This window comes from Geotrypetes seraphini, chromosome 1 (assembly GCF_902459505.1).
Source record: "Geotrypetes seraphini chromosome 1, aGeoSer1.1, whole genome shotgun sequence".
Taxonomy (NCBI): Eukaryota; Metazoa; Chordata; class Amphibia; order Gymnophiona; family Dermophiidae; genus Geotrypetes; species Geotrypetes seraphini.
The window spans coordinates 280,040,953-280,053,257 of NC_047084.1; the positions used below are offsets into that span (position 1 = coordinate 280,040,953).

At 39.0% G+C, this 12,305-nt stretch overlaps 1 protein-coding gene across 3 annotated transcripts in view; it reads right to left on the reverse strand.

Annotated features, from left to right (window-relative positions):
- Positions 1 to 12,305, reverse strand: part of CTNNA2 (catenin alpha 2) — a 1,640,869-nt gene that overhangs the window by 509,936 nt on the left and 1,118,628 nt on the right. The window lies entirely within an intron of this gene.

Here is a 12,305-nt window from a genome sequence, read left to right on the forward strand (position 1 = left end):
ACGGGTACTAATGTGGATGACAGCATTCTATACGTGTGCATAGGAATTATGATCCCCATTTCAATTTTCCAGCAAAAAGGTTCATGAGAAATTGTTAAGGTTTGCAGGAAACTGGACAATCACATATTTTTTGTACATATAAATTAGCTGGATTAAAATTGCTAAGGATGCAATATCTGAGATTTTTCAGCTCATTAGCATTTTTGTTCTATTTCTACAAACGAGTTCAAAAGGTAAAAATGGGATATCCAAAATGCTACATAGTGCATGCAATAATTCACAAATGCAATTACGTGTACTGTTTGTTGTTTTTATGGATTAGATTTATTTGATTTGATATACCAAATTTTATGTAAATGTTAGGCGATATACAATAAATTACACAGTGCATATCAATCTCTAATCAGATCATACAGTAGTAGGGTAACAAATTAAAAAATTAAAAACTATAAATGCAACACTAGCTTAATAACAGCCTCCCATATAAAAGATTATTGAATAATCTTAAATATTTACACATTATATGTTAAGAAGAGCCTTGAATCAAATAGACTAAAAATACTACAGGAACCAAAACATACCTTGGAATCCCTATAGGTAGAAATTCCATGTGTGATAAGAGTGTACTACCATCCACCTAACCAGGATGAACAGACAGATGCTAAAATAGTGTCCGAAGATCTAAAGGCGAAAAAACAGTGTGACAAGGCGGTGGCTGTTGCCAGAAGGATGCTGGGCTGTATAAAGAGAGGCCTAGCCAGTAGAAGGAAGAAGGTGTTGATGTCCCTGTATAGGTCATTGGTGAGGCCCCACTTGGAGTATTGTGTTCAGTTGTGGAGACCGTATCTGGCGAAGGACGTAAGAAGACTTGAAGCGGTCCAGAGGAGGGCGACGACAATGATAGAAGGCTTGCGCCAGAAGATGTATGAGGAGAGACTGGAAGCCCTGAATATGTATACCCTAGAGGAAACGTGAGACAGGAGAGATATGATTCAGACGTTCAAATACTTGAAGGGTATTAACGTAGAACAAAATATTTTCCAGAGAAAGGAAAATGGTAAAACCAGAGGACAAAATTTGAGGTTGAGGGGTGGTAGATTCAAGAGCAATGTTAGGAAATTCTACTTTACGGAGAGGGTGGTGGATGCTTGGAATGCACTCCTGAGAGAGGTGGTGGAGAGGAAAACGGTGACTGAGTTCAAAGAAGCGTGGGATGAACACAGAGGATCTAGAATCAGAAAATAATATTAAATATTGAACTAAGGCCAGTACTGGGCAGACTTGTACGGTCTGTTTATAGCCATTTGGGGGAGGATGGACTGGCGAGGGCTTCAATTGCTAAGAGGGTGTAGATGGGCAGGAGTAGGTTTTGACGGCGATTTCGGCAGTTAGAACCCAAGCACAGTACCAAGTAGAGCTTTGGATTCTTGACCAGAAATAGCTAAGAAGAAAAAAATTAAAAAATTTAAATTGAATCAAGATGGGCAGACTGGATGAACCATTCGGGTCTTTATCTGCCGTCATCTACCATGCTACTATGTTATGTTACTAAAATGTTATCAGAAATTAGGGCGGCTAACAAACTGGGTAACACAATAATAATGGGTGATTTCAATTACCAGAAAAAAAACAAAACACTCTACTCTCCTTCAGAGATGTCAGAATCACTGTCACTAAACACGTTCAAAAACAGTGGAGAAAAAAAGGCCTCAGTGAACACAGTACTCTGCTTAATTCAAACTAATGCTAAATAGTCAAGCGAGCACACACTAATCATGGGCCAAAAAACTCCACTCATCAATTATATGCAAACAGTGATTTCAATGAACATTTTGAAAACTGCATCAGTTGCATCAAAGTCTCTCAACAAAACTGGATAAAAAAGCGATTTAGAAGACTGAAAAATGAGTCGGGTTAGCATCTTCGCTTTTTTGATCCAGTTGTATACCGTATGGTTTCCCAGCATGTGGTTTCAATACCTTTAGGACCCTTGAGGAAGGAGTGGTTTTTTTTTTTTCAAAACACGGACTGTGTCAGGTCCTGGTTTTATTACCCTGTTGGACCATATTTTGGATACAAACTGTTTATTGTTCAAAGTACTGTTTTTTGATTAAAGACTTGGCATCTTGTACATCATATCTGCAGTTTTCCTTTTTGTTTGATGTTTGACACTTTACTGCAGTTCTATTGGATCTTTTGTTTGTGTTTGCCTTTTGAACCTGCAGGTTCCCAGTATCCAATTTACGGCAACTACAAATTTGAGTGAAATAACATTTTTTGATTTAACCATTATGAAGGAACAGGATCATTAAAGACTACATTGGACCACAAACCTACGGACAGGAACAGTCTCCTAAGATATCTTAGTTTTCATCCAAATAGATTGAAGAAAAGTCTGCCTATTAGTCAATTTTTAAGGCTGCGGAGAATTTGCTACTCTTTGAAGGAATATCACAAACAGGCACGAATGATGAAGCAAAGGTTCATCCCATGCGGATATCATACGCAGGTCATCCAAGCTGTATATCGGAGGGCTAAATATGCTCATAGAGATCTTTTGTTAACCTACAAAGAGAGTAGAGCAATGGATGAATGTGTGACATTTGTGCAAAAATATACCCCCTTTCATCTTGAATTAACAACATAGTCCGGTCTCATTGGCATATTGTTCAATTGGCATGTCCAGTGATTGGGGAAAAACCCCTGTTCTTCTACCATTGGAATAAGAATATGGGGGAATTGGTAAACACCAGTTTACCAGTTCCCCCGATTATATTAGACAGTTATATTAGACCAGATTATATTAGACAATATAATCAGTGCAATGGATACCACATGAGCTGTGATAATTGTCAATGGTGTCCGTTTACCATAACGGGAGAACAATGGATCCACACACTGAAAAAAGCATATCAGGCACGCTCGATTACAGATTGTAATTCATATGTGATTTATATGATCCAATGCCCATGTAATAAGTTATACATTGGGTGCACCACTCGCCCAGTTAAACTTAGACTAAATGAGCACAAGTCATGTATCAATTCTCTGAATGGATCTGTACCTTTAGTGAGACATTGGACTTTGATGAATCATAAGTTACAAGATTTAAAATGGCAAGTTATTGACTCTTTTGAAGTGAGTTGGGAGGGAGGTAATTATAAAAGAATCTTGAATTTGAAAGGGCTCAGATGGATCTTTGAATTTAATACTGTCATGCCCCATGGATTGAATGAGAATGCTAGATGGATGGCGGTCACTGACTAATGTGAAGTGGTTGTGAGCCTTCCTGTTAGCTGATATGTTAATGTAGCTTTAAATACATGCATAAAGCATAAGTATAAAATGAGAGCTTAGTGCGTGGTGAGTCAAAAAATGACGTCAAGGATTTTTAAGTTTAAAAATGCTGTGCTATTACGCCATGGTCATTTTGAAAGGCAGGCAAGCAGGCTGTGTTAGCGAAGAAGCTATCATAGAATAAAGCTATGTAAGAACAAAGACTTTATGGGTTGCAGGATTCTTTGGTATTGAAATTATGGGAAAAATTGAAGGTAATTCTTTGTTTCCTCATTTTTTTTTCTAAATCTTTATTCATTTTAAAAACTTTCAACGAGTGTAACATAAGATACAATCATTTTATCCTTTAACATCACTTCATATACCATCAAATTCTAACTCACATCAAATAACACCCTCCCTTATACCCAACAATAGTTCTTAAGCATAAGAAATCATAAAAATATTCCTTCCCCCCTCCCCACCCTGGATGTGTATGAACAAAGGGCGAAAATAATATTCATTCTGTACAATATTTTGTTAAAGAAGAACATCAGATTTATCTGGTGTGATATAACATTAGCTTAGCTGATGTCACCGGCTGGAAATATTTATTGAATGATGATGTGGGTAAAATGGGAGGGGGGCAGAGGGTGAGGGGAATATATGAGGTGTTATCAAGGGTCTGTAGAATAAGGATTGACAATTTTATAAGAGGAGGTAAGAAAGGGTTAATAGACAGAGCTTGTAAGAAAGAAAAATGATTTGGGAGGTTTCTAAGGTGATGGGGTTGAGCAGTCACGTGATTGGTTGGATGTTGTGGCAGGCTGGAGTGAATTCTGTGAGGAAAAGAGAACAGTAGAGTAGTCTCTTCAGGAAAAGATTATCCCTCCCTCCCTCCCATTTGTGCTGGTGTTATGTTTTGTGTCAGTGTTGTGGGGTGGGGTGGGGGGTGTAAATGTTATATGTCGACTTGGGTGGAGCTTATGGGGTTGGGGGGAGATGGTCGCAGCTTTGGGTGGGGCGGAAAATGGGGTTTGGCCCAGTTGGATCTAGGAGATGAGCAGTTAATAAATAAATAAATGTAACACTCGTATGCGATACCGCTGCGAGGGGAAGCATGGCCTTGCATCACCATGGATCATGTTTGGGGGGAGGGGAAGCATGGCCTTGCATCACCGTGGGTCATGTTTGGGGAGAGGGGAGGGGAAGCATGGCCTTGCGTCACCGTGGGCCATGTTTGGGGGAAGTTATAAATTTAAAGACTTAACGGGAGCTAGTTTCGACACCGAAGAACTTCCTGGGGGTGTGTGAAATATGCATTGGTGGTTTGTTGGTTTTTGGACACAGATTGTATTGTAAGTGAAGATAATATTCAGATAGATAATAAAGCTGCGGCCAAATATTTATTCCAATAAAACTGAGTTGTGTGATTATTGATTGATGGTGATTAGCTTTCAGTTGCAGGTGACGGGAATGCAAATGCTAATGTTATGGCTCCCAAACATCCCTAAATTTCTTATAATGCCCCTGCTCTATAGCTATTACCAGTTCCATTTTAAAGATTTGGTATAATGAATTGCACCAAAAATTATAATTCAGCTGATCCCAATTTTTCCAATTTTTCATAATTTGCTGTATGGCAACTCCTGTCATGATGAGCAAAAGTTTATTATTATTAGAAGATATTTGACTCTTGGCTCTCATGAACATGCCAAATAATACAGTGTCATATGATAATGCCACTGGATTTTCCAGTAGATTATTCACTTGGCCCCAAATGGAGGTCACGGAAATGTGTGAGCATTGGAACCCATTACATCTGTCTTGGTGGGGGAGAGTCCAAACAGTTAAGATAATGATTCTGCCTGTGGTTTGTTACCAAATGGGTATGTTACCGTTGTTTTTTCAGGGGTCCTTTTACAAAAAATTAAATAGTATTCTGACTAAATTTGGTTGGGGAAAGCAGCAAGAATTGCCTTGGTATCTCCACAAAAAACAATTGCGGAGGGTGGGGTAAATTTTCCCAACTTTTATAGGTACCATCAAGCCTATATTATGCGTCAGAGTATGTACTGGATCCTCCCTGAGCTCAAGGAAAGTCTCCCAGACTGGTTATGGTTGGAATGGCAACTCATGTCTCCACTGCGATTAGGTCATGTTCTAAGTATCAAGTTTCCTAGAATGTACAAGGAGAATAGAATTTTATTAGACACGTGGCAAACTTTAAAATTTGTAAATAATTTAACAACTATTCCAATCCATAAATCCACATGTCAGTCCCTCTGGCTGAACTCCAAGATTCAAATTGGCGGGTTTAAGGTCATCTGGAAACACTGGATGAAGGCAAGTATACATACTTTGTATGATGTTATATCAGATGGTAAGCTGCTTGACTTTTCACAATTGCAGCACAAATTTGGTCTTAACAAATCACTAAACTATAGATGGTTGCAGTTGAAGCAGGCCATTCAGGAGGGGTTCCCTGAATGGAAAAATCTAATTAATCAGCATAGTATGCCGGTCTTATGTTTTCAGGTGGACTTCCTGGTAGACACCAGGCCACCCAGTGGTATAAATTAATATCTGGATTTTTGAATAAGAAACCAAAGACTGGCCAGCGTGACATTTGGCGCATTTAGATAAAGCATCAAATTACTGCGTCTCAATGGCCACAAATTTGGGCTTGGAGGATGAGATGAATGGCGTCGGCATCTATGAGACAAACTTGTTTTTTTTGTTGTTACATAGAGCAGTTTGGACCGCAGTTCGTTTACAGAAATTAGATAGCTCTAAATCAAATAAATGATGGCACTGTAATCTCGAAGCTGGGACATTAGATCATTTACTATTCTATTGTCCATTGATACTTAGTTGGGTTTATTTTCCCCTCATTTTGTTGTAGTTTAAATATCAAAAACCCGACCTGAAGAAAGTTTCTGAAATGTGTCAGAAGGGGTGAAATTTGCAGACAGTAACAAAAGATAAGTGATATGGTTTGAAAGTTTATACAACCTGTCTCTTAGATAAATCAGAGTCAAGTAATGAATGTTACAGAAAAAAAGAAACTTGTGATGGATCTGTGATGATGTGTATCGCAAGTGAGTTATGTTACCATGTGGGAATTTGAGGTCTGAAGAGAAATATGAATGATACTGTCCTGCAGAACATGATGCTGTTTATATAAGCAACAGTGAAGTTGTATGTATACATTATGATGCACAGTCTTGACATCATTGTGACATCATCAAGATGCGCCTAGATGGCATAATGCCACTAAAAAAAAATTGGAATATGTACTGGGGTATATGACCATACTTGGGATTTGAACCCAATATCTTTGGAAGATAGATGCAGTGCTTTTAACCACTGAACCATAGGTGCTTCCTTTTAGGCAGGTGTTCCTGCCATGTGAGAAAATAGGCACCTCAGGGTAAAAATAAGTTTTCATCTGAACCTCTGAGAACAAATAAGAAGCTGTGAAGGTGGTGGATTTGAACTCATGACCTTTGGAAGATGGAAAAAAAATGTCTTTAACCAATGAGCCACAGGTGCTTCCTTTTAGACAGGGGTTCCTGTTACTTTTTAGTGACATTCTGCCATCTAGGTGCATATTGATGATGTCACAATGATGTCACGATTGTGCATCAGATACGCCCACTTGCTCTGAACTACAGCCACTGTGTGAGGAGTATATTTCTTTTTATGTTCTTAACCTTTTAGAAATGCAATATGTATATAAATAATAAATAAATATAAATATATATATATATATATATATATATATATATATATATATATATATATTTATTTATTTATGTGCTTTGCTTGAGTAATGCATTATTAAACATATTTTGACCTTTATATCAACTTGGAGTCCCTCCTTAGCCCAAAAAAATAAAGCCCCATTCACCTATATGTGGATGTCTCCGGCATACCTGACTTCTAAGTCACATCCTCTTAACTTGCATCTACCTAACGCCCAGCTCATGCTCAAAAGTAGAACTGGTTTTGCAATGCCTACATTTTAGGCATTAGGTAGATATGTTTGAGCGCTGAGCGGCTAGCGATTCTATAAATGGATGTCAAAATCATATCCACTCCCACACCACACTCACACCATGCCCATGCCTATTTTGTAGGCACAGCTTTTTCCAATAGGGGTCTAGGAAATTGTGGACATCTATTTTCAGAATCGCATCCAACGTTTGGAGTTCTGACTTCCAATTAATGCTTGTTAAAGTCATTAATTGGACTTATTATCCACTTTATTTAGACATTTAAGTCAATGGACATCCAAATTGTAGATGCCTAAAGTTAGACGTCCATTAAAGAATCTGGTCCTATACATTTTGGGTGGGTTTTTTTTTATTATCACTGTTAGAGTTTGGTCATCTTCTGTGCACTGTCTAACCTTGAATTTAGATGTTATATCAACAGGGCTGATGCCATACCACAGTAGTAACTTTAACCCTTTCAGGACCATAAGGATCGTAGGCCAATTTTTGTGGTTTTGACGACATTTTTATGGTAAAAAGGGCTTGCAGATGCCAAAAAATTGATTTTTTTTTGTGAAATATCATTATTTTTATTTAAAAAAATCACACTTCTGGCTTATGGACAGTGTGGCAAGTGAATCTTCTCGTCAATCTGGCAACGACGCTAATGAATGAATGTCGGAACCAGTTTGTTTACATAAAGGCAGTATCCTATGGAATCCGTACATATCAAATTTAGAACTGTAGACTATCCCAATCAAAATTGATAGGATTTTAAAGTTATGGGACAAATATGTCCCTTGGTCCTGAAAGGGTTAAGGGCCATAAAGCCACAGTGGTCTAGGGACTGAGAGAAACTGCAGGCTTTAGGGAAATCATGGGGGTGGAAGAGGTTGTGATATCCTTTTATTTCCATTGGACAATTCTTGCAGATAATTATCAAAACTTGGTTTACTTGGATTCAGTGGCGTACCAAGGGGGGACGGGGGAGGGCGGTCTGCCCCGGGTGCACGCCCCCAACGGGGTGCACAGCTGGCCACCCACCGGGGAATAGGCTGCTGCTGGGGAAAGGCTTCCACTGCCGTCATCGGGAACAAGCTGGCTGAGTTCTCCCTTCTTTTCTTCCCTGCAGGGCCGACCAACTCTCGCCGCCCAATGTCAATTCTGACATCAGAGAGGACGTTCTGGGCCAGCCAATTGCTGCCTGGCTGGCCCGGAACGTCCTCTCCAACTTTAGAATTGACGTCGGGCAGCAAAGAGTTGGTCGGCCATGCGGGGAAGAGAAGCAGGGCGCACTCAGAGCCAGCCTGTTCCCTATGGCGACAGTGGCAGCCTATTCCCCAGCGGCGGTGGCATCATTTTCCCAATGGCAGTGGCATAGGGGAAGGGAGGGAAAAAGAAATAAATGGGGGGATGGGACAGGGAGCCAGAAAGAAAGGGGGCAGGGTGAAACAAAGAAAAAGAAAAAATGGGGCACGGAGAGAGAGAGAGATAGAGAGAGAGAAAGATAGACATACAGAAAGAAAGGGGGCATGGAGAGAGAAAGAAAGAAGGGGGCAGGGTGAAAGAAAGAAAAAATTGGGGGAGGGAATGAGGTCTGGAGGAGAGGAAGCATACAGGAGGCTGAAAAAAGGGAATAAATATTGGATGCACAGTCAGAAGAATAAAGTGCAACCAGAGACTAATGAAATTTCCAAACAATGGTAGGAAAAATGGTTTTATTTTCAATTTAGTGATCAAAATGTGTCCGTTTTGATAATTTATATATGCTGTCTATATTTTGCACTATGGCCCCCTTTTACTAAACCGCAATAGCGTTTTTTAGCGCAGGGAGCCTATGAGCATTGAGAGCAGCGTGGGGCATTCAGCGCAGCTTCCTGCGCTAAAAACCGCTATCGCAGTTTAGTAAAAAGGGAGAGGGTATATTTGTCTATTTTTGTATAGTTGTTACTGAGGTGACATTGCATAAAGTCATCTGCCTTGACCTTTTTGAAAACCCGCAGAATATAAATAATATTTTCTCTGCGTACAGTGTGCTTTGTGTTTTTAAAATTTTATTGTTGTTAGATCATTTTGACTTGGCCACGAAGGTAAGGGGGAGGGAGGGAGGGGAGCTGATGAAAGACATCTAGTAATCCTTGCAGGCTTGACTGTGCAAGGAATTATTTTTGTAAAATCATGTTTTGTTATGTGACTGAAATTATTTAGATTTTAATTTCTATGAATGAATAGAATGAAAATGATATAAAATTACTTGCTTGTTTTTATGTGCGTGCGCTGAAGGAAAGTGGAGAGAGAGTGGGCTGAGGACGCTGAAGGGAAATGGGGAAGAAAGAGTGGGGAGAAGACGCTGATTTATAAATTGACAATTGTACAGAATATTATTTCTTTTTATACTTTAATATAATAAGTTCAATATAAAACAATTCAAGGCTTGTGTGGATAGAATCAGGTGGTTTGCGGGGATGGGGACCGAGCTTACGGGGATTAGTCCAATAAAATGGTATTTTCTCATTATTTGTTTTATTTTTATTTGTTAATTTGTAAAGTGGTGATTGTTATGTATCAGTTTTTTCAAATTTACATCTACTGTCTATATTTTGCACAGTATTAGAGGACATGTATTACTGTTTTTTGTGGTGTAGTAGTGTTGCATTGTAAGCAGAGTCTGGTTTCTTGGCAGTTCAGTTTAACTTTTGTCTACATATTTCTATTTTTAGTTTGATTATTCCATATTGGGCGAGGGACATGGCTTTCTGATAGCATCGACTGTACAGGATCAATTGACTGTGCAGGATCTGATTTGTTTAATTTTACAATGTATGTGTTGGTGTTCTAGTGCTCATTGCAGTGTTTAAGATGCTGCCTTTTCCTTTCTTGTTGTGCGATATGTGAATTGTTACTAAAAATCATATTTTTCATATAGATGGGGAGGGGGGTGTCAAAAAATGATGGTTCCCGGGTGTCACATATGCTAGGTACGCCACTGCTTGGATTAAATTTGTCTTACATATGATAGATCAGCTGTCAGAAATTTGTCCTTTTAGCCACATTAAGAAGAGATTCAGAACAAAGGAATCCAAGATGGCTGCCGCTATCTGATTGCTGGCAAGACGCTGGAGAGTGCCTCTCTTACCTGCCAAGAATATGCCGAAGAGAAGGGGTAGGAGTGTTGGTGGAGTCTCCCAGCGCTCGGGCCCCGTGGTTCTAACTGTCGACAACATTTTCTGACATCTTCAAAGCGAGTCGAGTCTTTCAGGGAATCGCCCTTTGGGAGCGCCGGCTGAGAGGAGTGCTACGGCGGATACCCCTGGGCTGGATGTCATGCTGAGCCCCGACGTCAGGACGCCTCCCCTACAGCCGTTGCTGCTGGGAGCTAGCTCTCCGAGGGAGGAGAGCATGTCCGAAGAGGCAGAGTTTTTCTCCCGAGAGGCCAGTGAATTGGAGGGCTCGCTGCAGGAAACATCACAAGGGGAACTTCTCCTTGTAAAAGAACCAGTGACCGGGATAACTGTGCTAAAGGGACAACAAGGCACAGGGGAGGTAAAGCACTTAACTGAACAAACTAATATTGCACAAGTACTTTCCTTTGCCCCTATTCGACCCCCAGAGGTTACACTGGACTCGCTATGGGATTTGGTTTCCAGTTTGGGAAATTCTCTCAATCCCCAGATAAAGAACTTGGAAAAAGAATCAGAATTCCAGAGAGAAGAAATTAAAATTGTGAAACAAGACATTGTAGTAATAAAAACTGAAATTCAAGAAGAAGGACTTAAAAATGTTTAAGAGTAACCAAGATTTAATTGTGAAAGATAATCTTATTATGAGAAGAAAATTAGAAGTACTTGAAAATAATAGTCGGTTTAACAATTTGCGTTTGATTAATTTTCCAAAGGTCTTGTCAAGGTCAGGAGAAATGATAAAACTTTACTTTCTGGAAATCCTAAAAATTCCTGAGAATTCTCTGCCACTATTGTCAAGAGTGTATTATTTGCCTAATAAAAAAAATCAGGATCCTCAAAAAAAAGATGAGGATGGTAGACCACAGGAAAATTATTTGGATGTTACTGCTTTATTGGAACAATCTGATAGAGAGGTGGCTAGTCCAGCCACTCTCTTACTGACTTTGGCTTTGGCCCCAGACAGAGATTGGATCCTTAAACTTTTCTTTAAAAATAGATCTAGAGACTTCCTTGGCTTCCATATTCAAGTTTTTCCTGATGTGTCGAAAGAAACTCAAAAAAGAAGGAGGGAATTTTTATTGTTAAAAGCAGGTGTGACCCAGATGGGGGGATTATTTTTTCTTAGATACCCCTGTAAGTGTGTAATCAGGTATAATTCCCTTAAATATATTTTCTTTGAACCCTCTCATTTGACTGCCTTCCTCTCCATGAAGCACCTTGAAAAAGGAGAAATAATTATTAATTTATCTTAATAAATCTTAATAATTAATTTAAGCTCACTTTCAGCACACATGATGTGATTTGGTTTAATTTGTTATTGTATTATATTCACTCCTAATTCCTCAATCTTGGATCCAATGTTGAGGACTAGTGTGCGATTAAGTTGGAATTTTATTACCTCTTATGTAATTTTGGTTTATTTTCCAGTTTGAGAATAATTAATGATATGTTTTCTTGATTGCACTTTTCTGTACAAGATTGTATGCTTGTTAAATTTTGAAAAATTTATAAATAAATAATAAAAAAATAAAAAAGAAGAAGAGATTCAAAGAAGAGTGACCAAGATGATAAAGGGGATGGAACTAATCTCATATGAGGAAAGACTAAAAAGGTTATGGCTCTTCAGCTTGGAAAAGAGACAGCTGAGGGCAGATATGATTGAAGTCTACAAAATCCAGAGTGGAGAAGAACGGGTACAAGTAGATCGATTTTTCACTCCATCAAAAATTACAAGGAGTAGGGGGCACTTGATGAAGTTACAAGGAAATACTTTTAAAACCAATAGCAAGAAATATTTTTTCACTCAGAGAATAGTTAAGCTCTGGAATGCATTGTCAAAGGTTGTGGT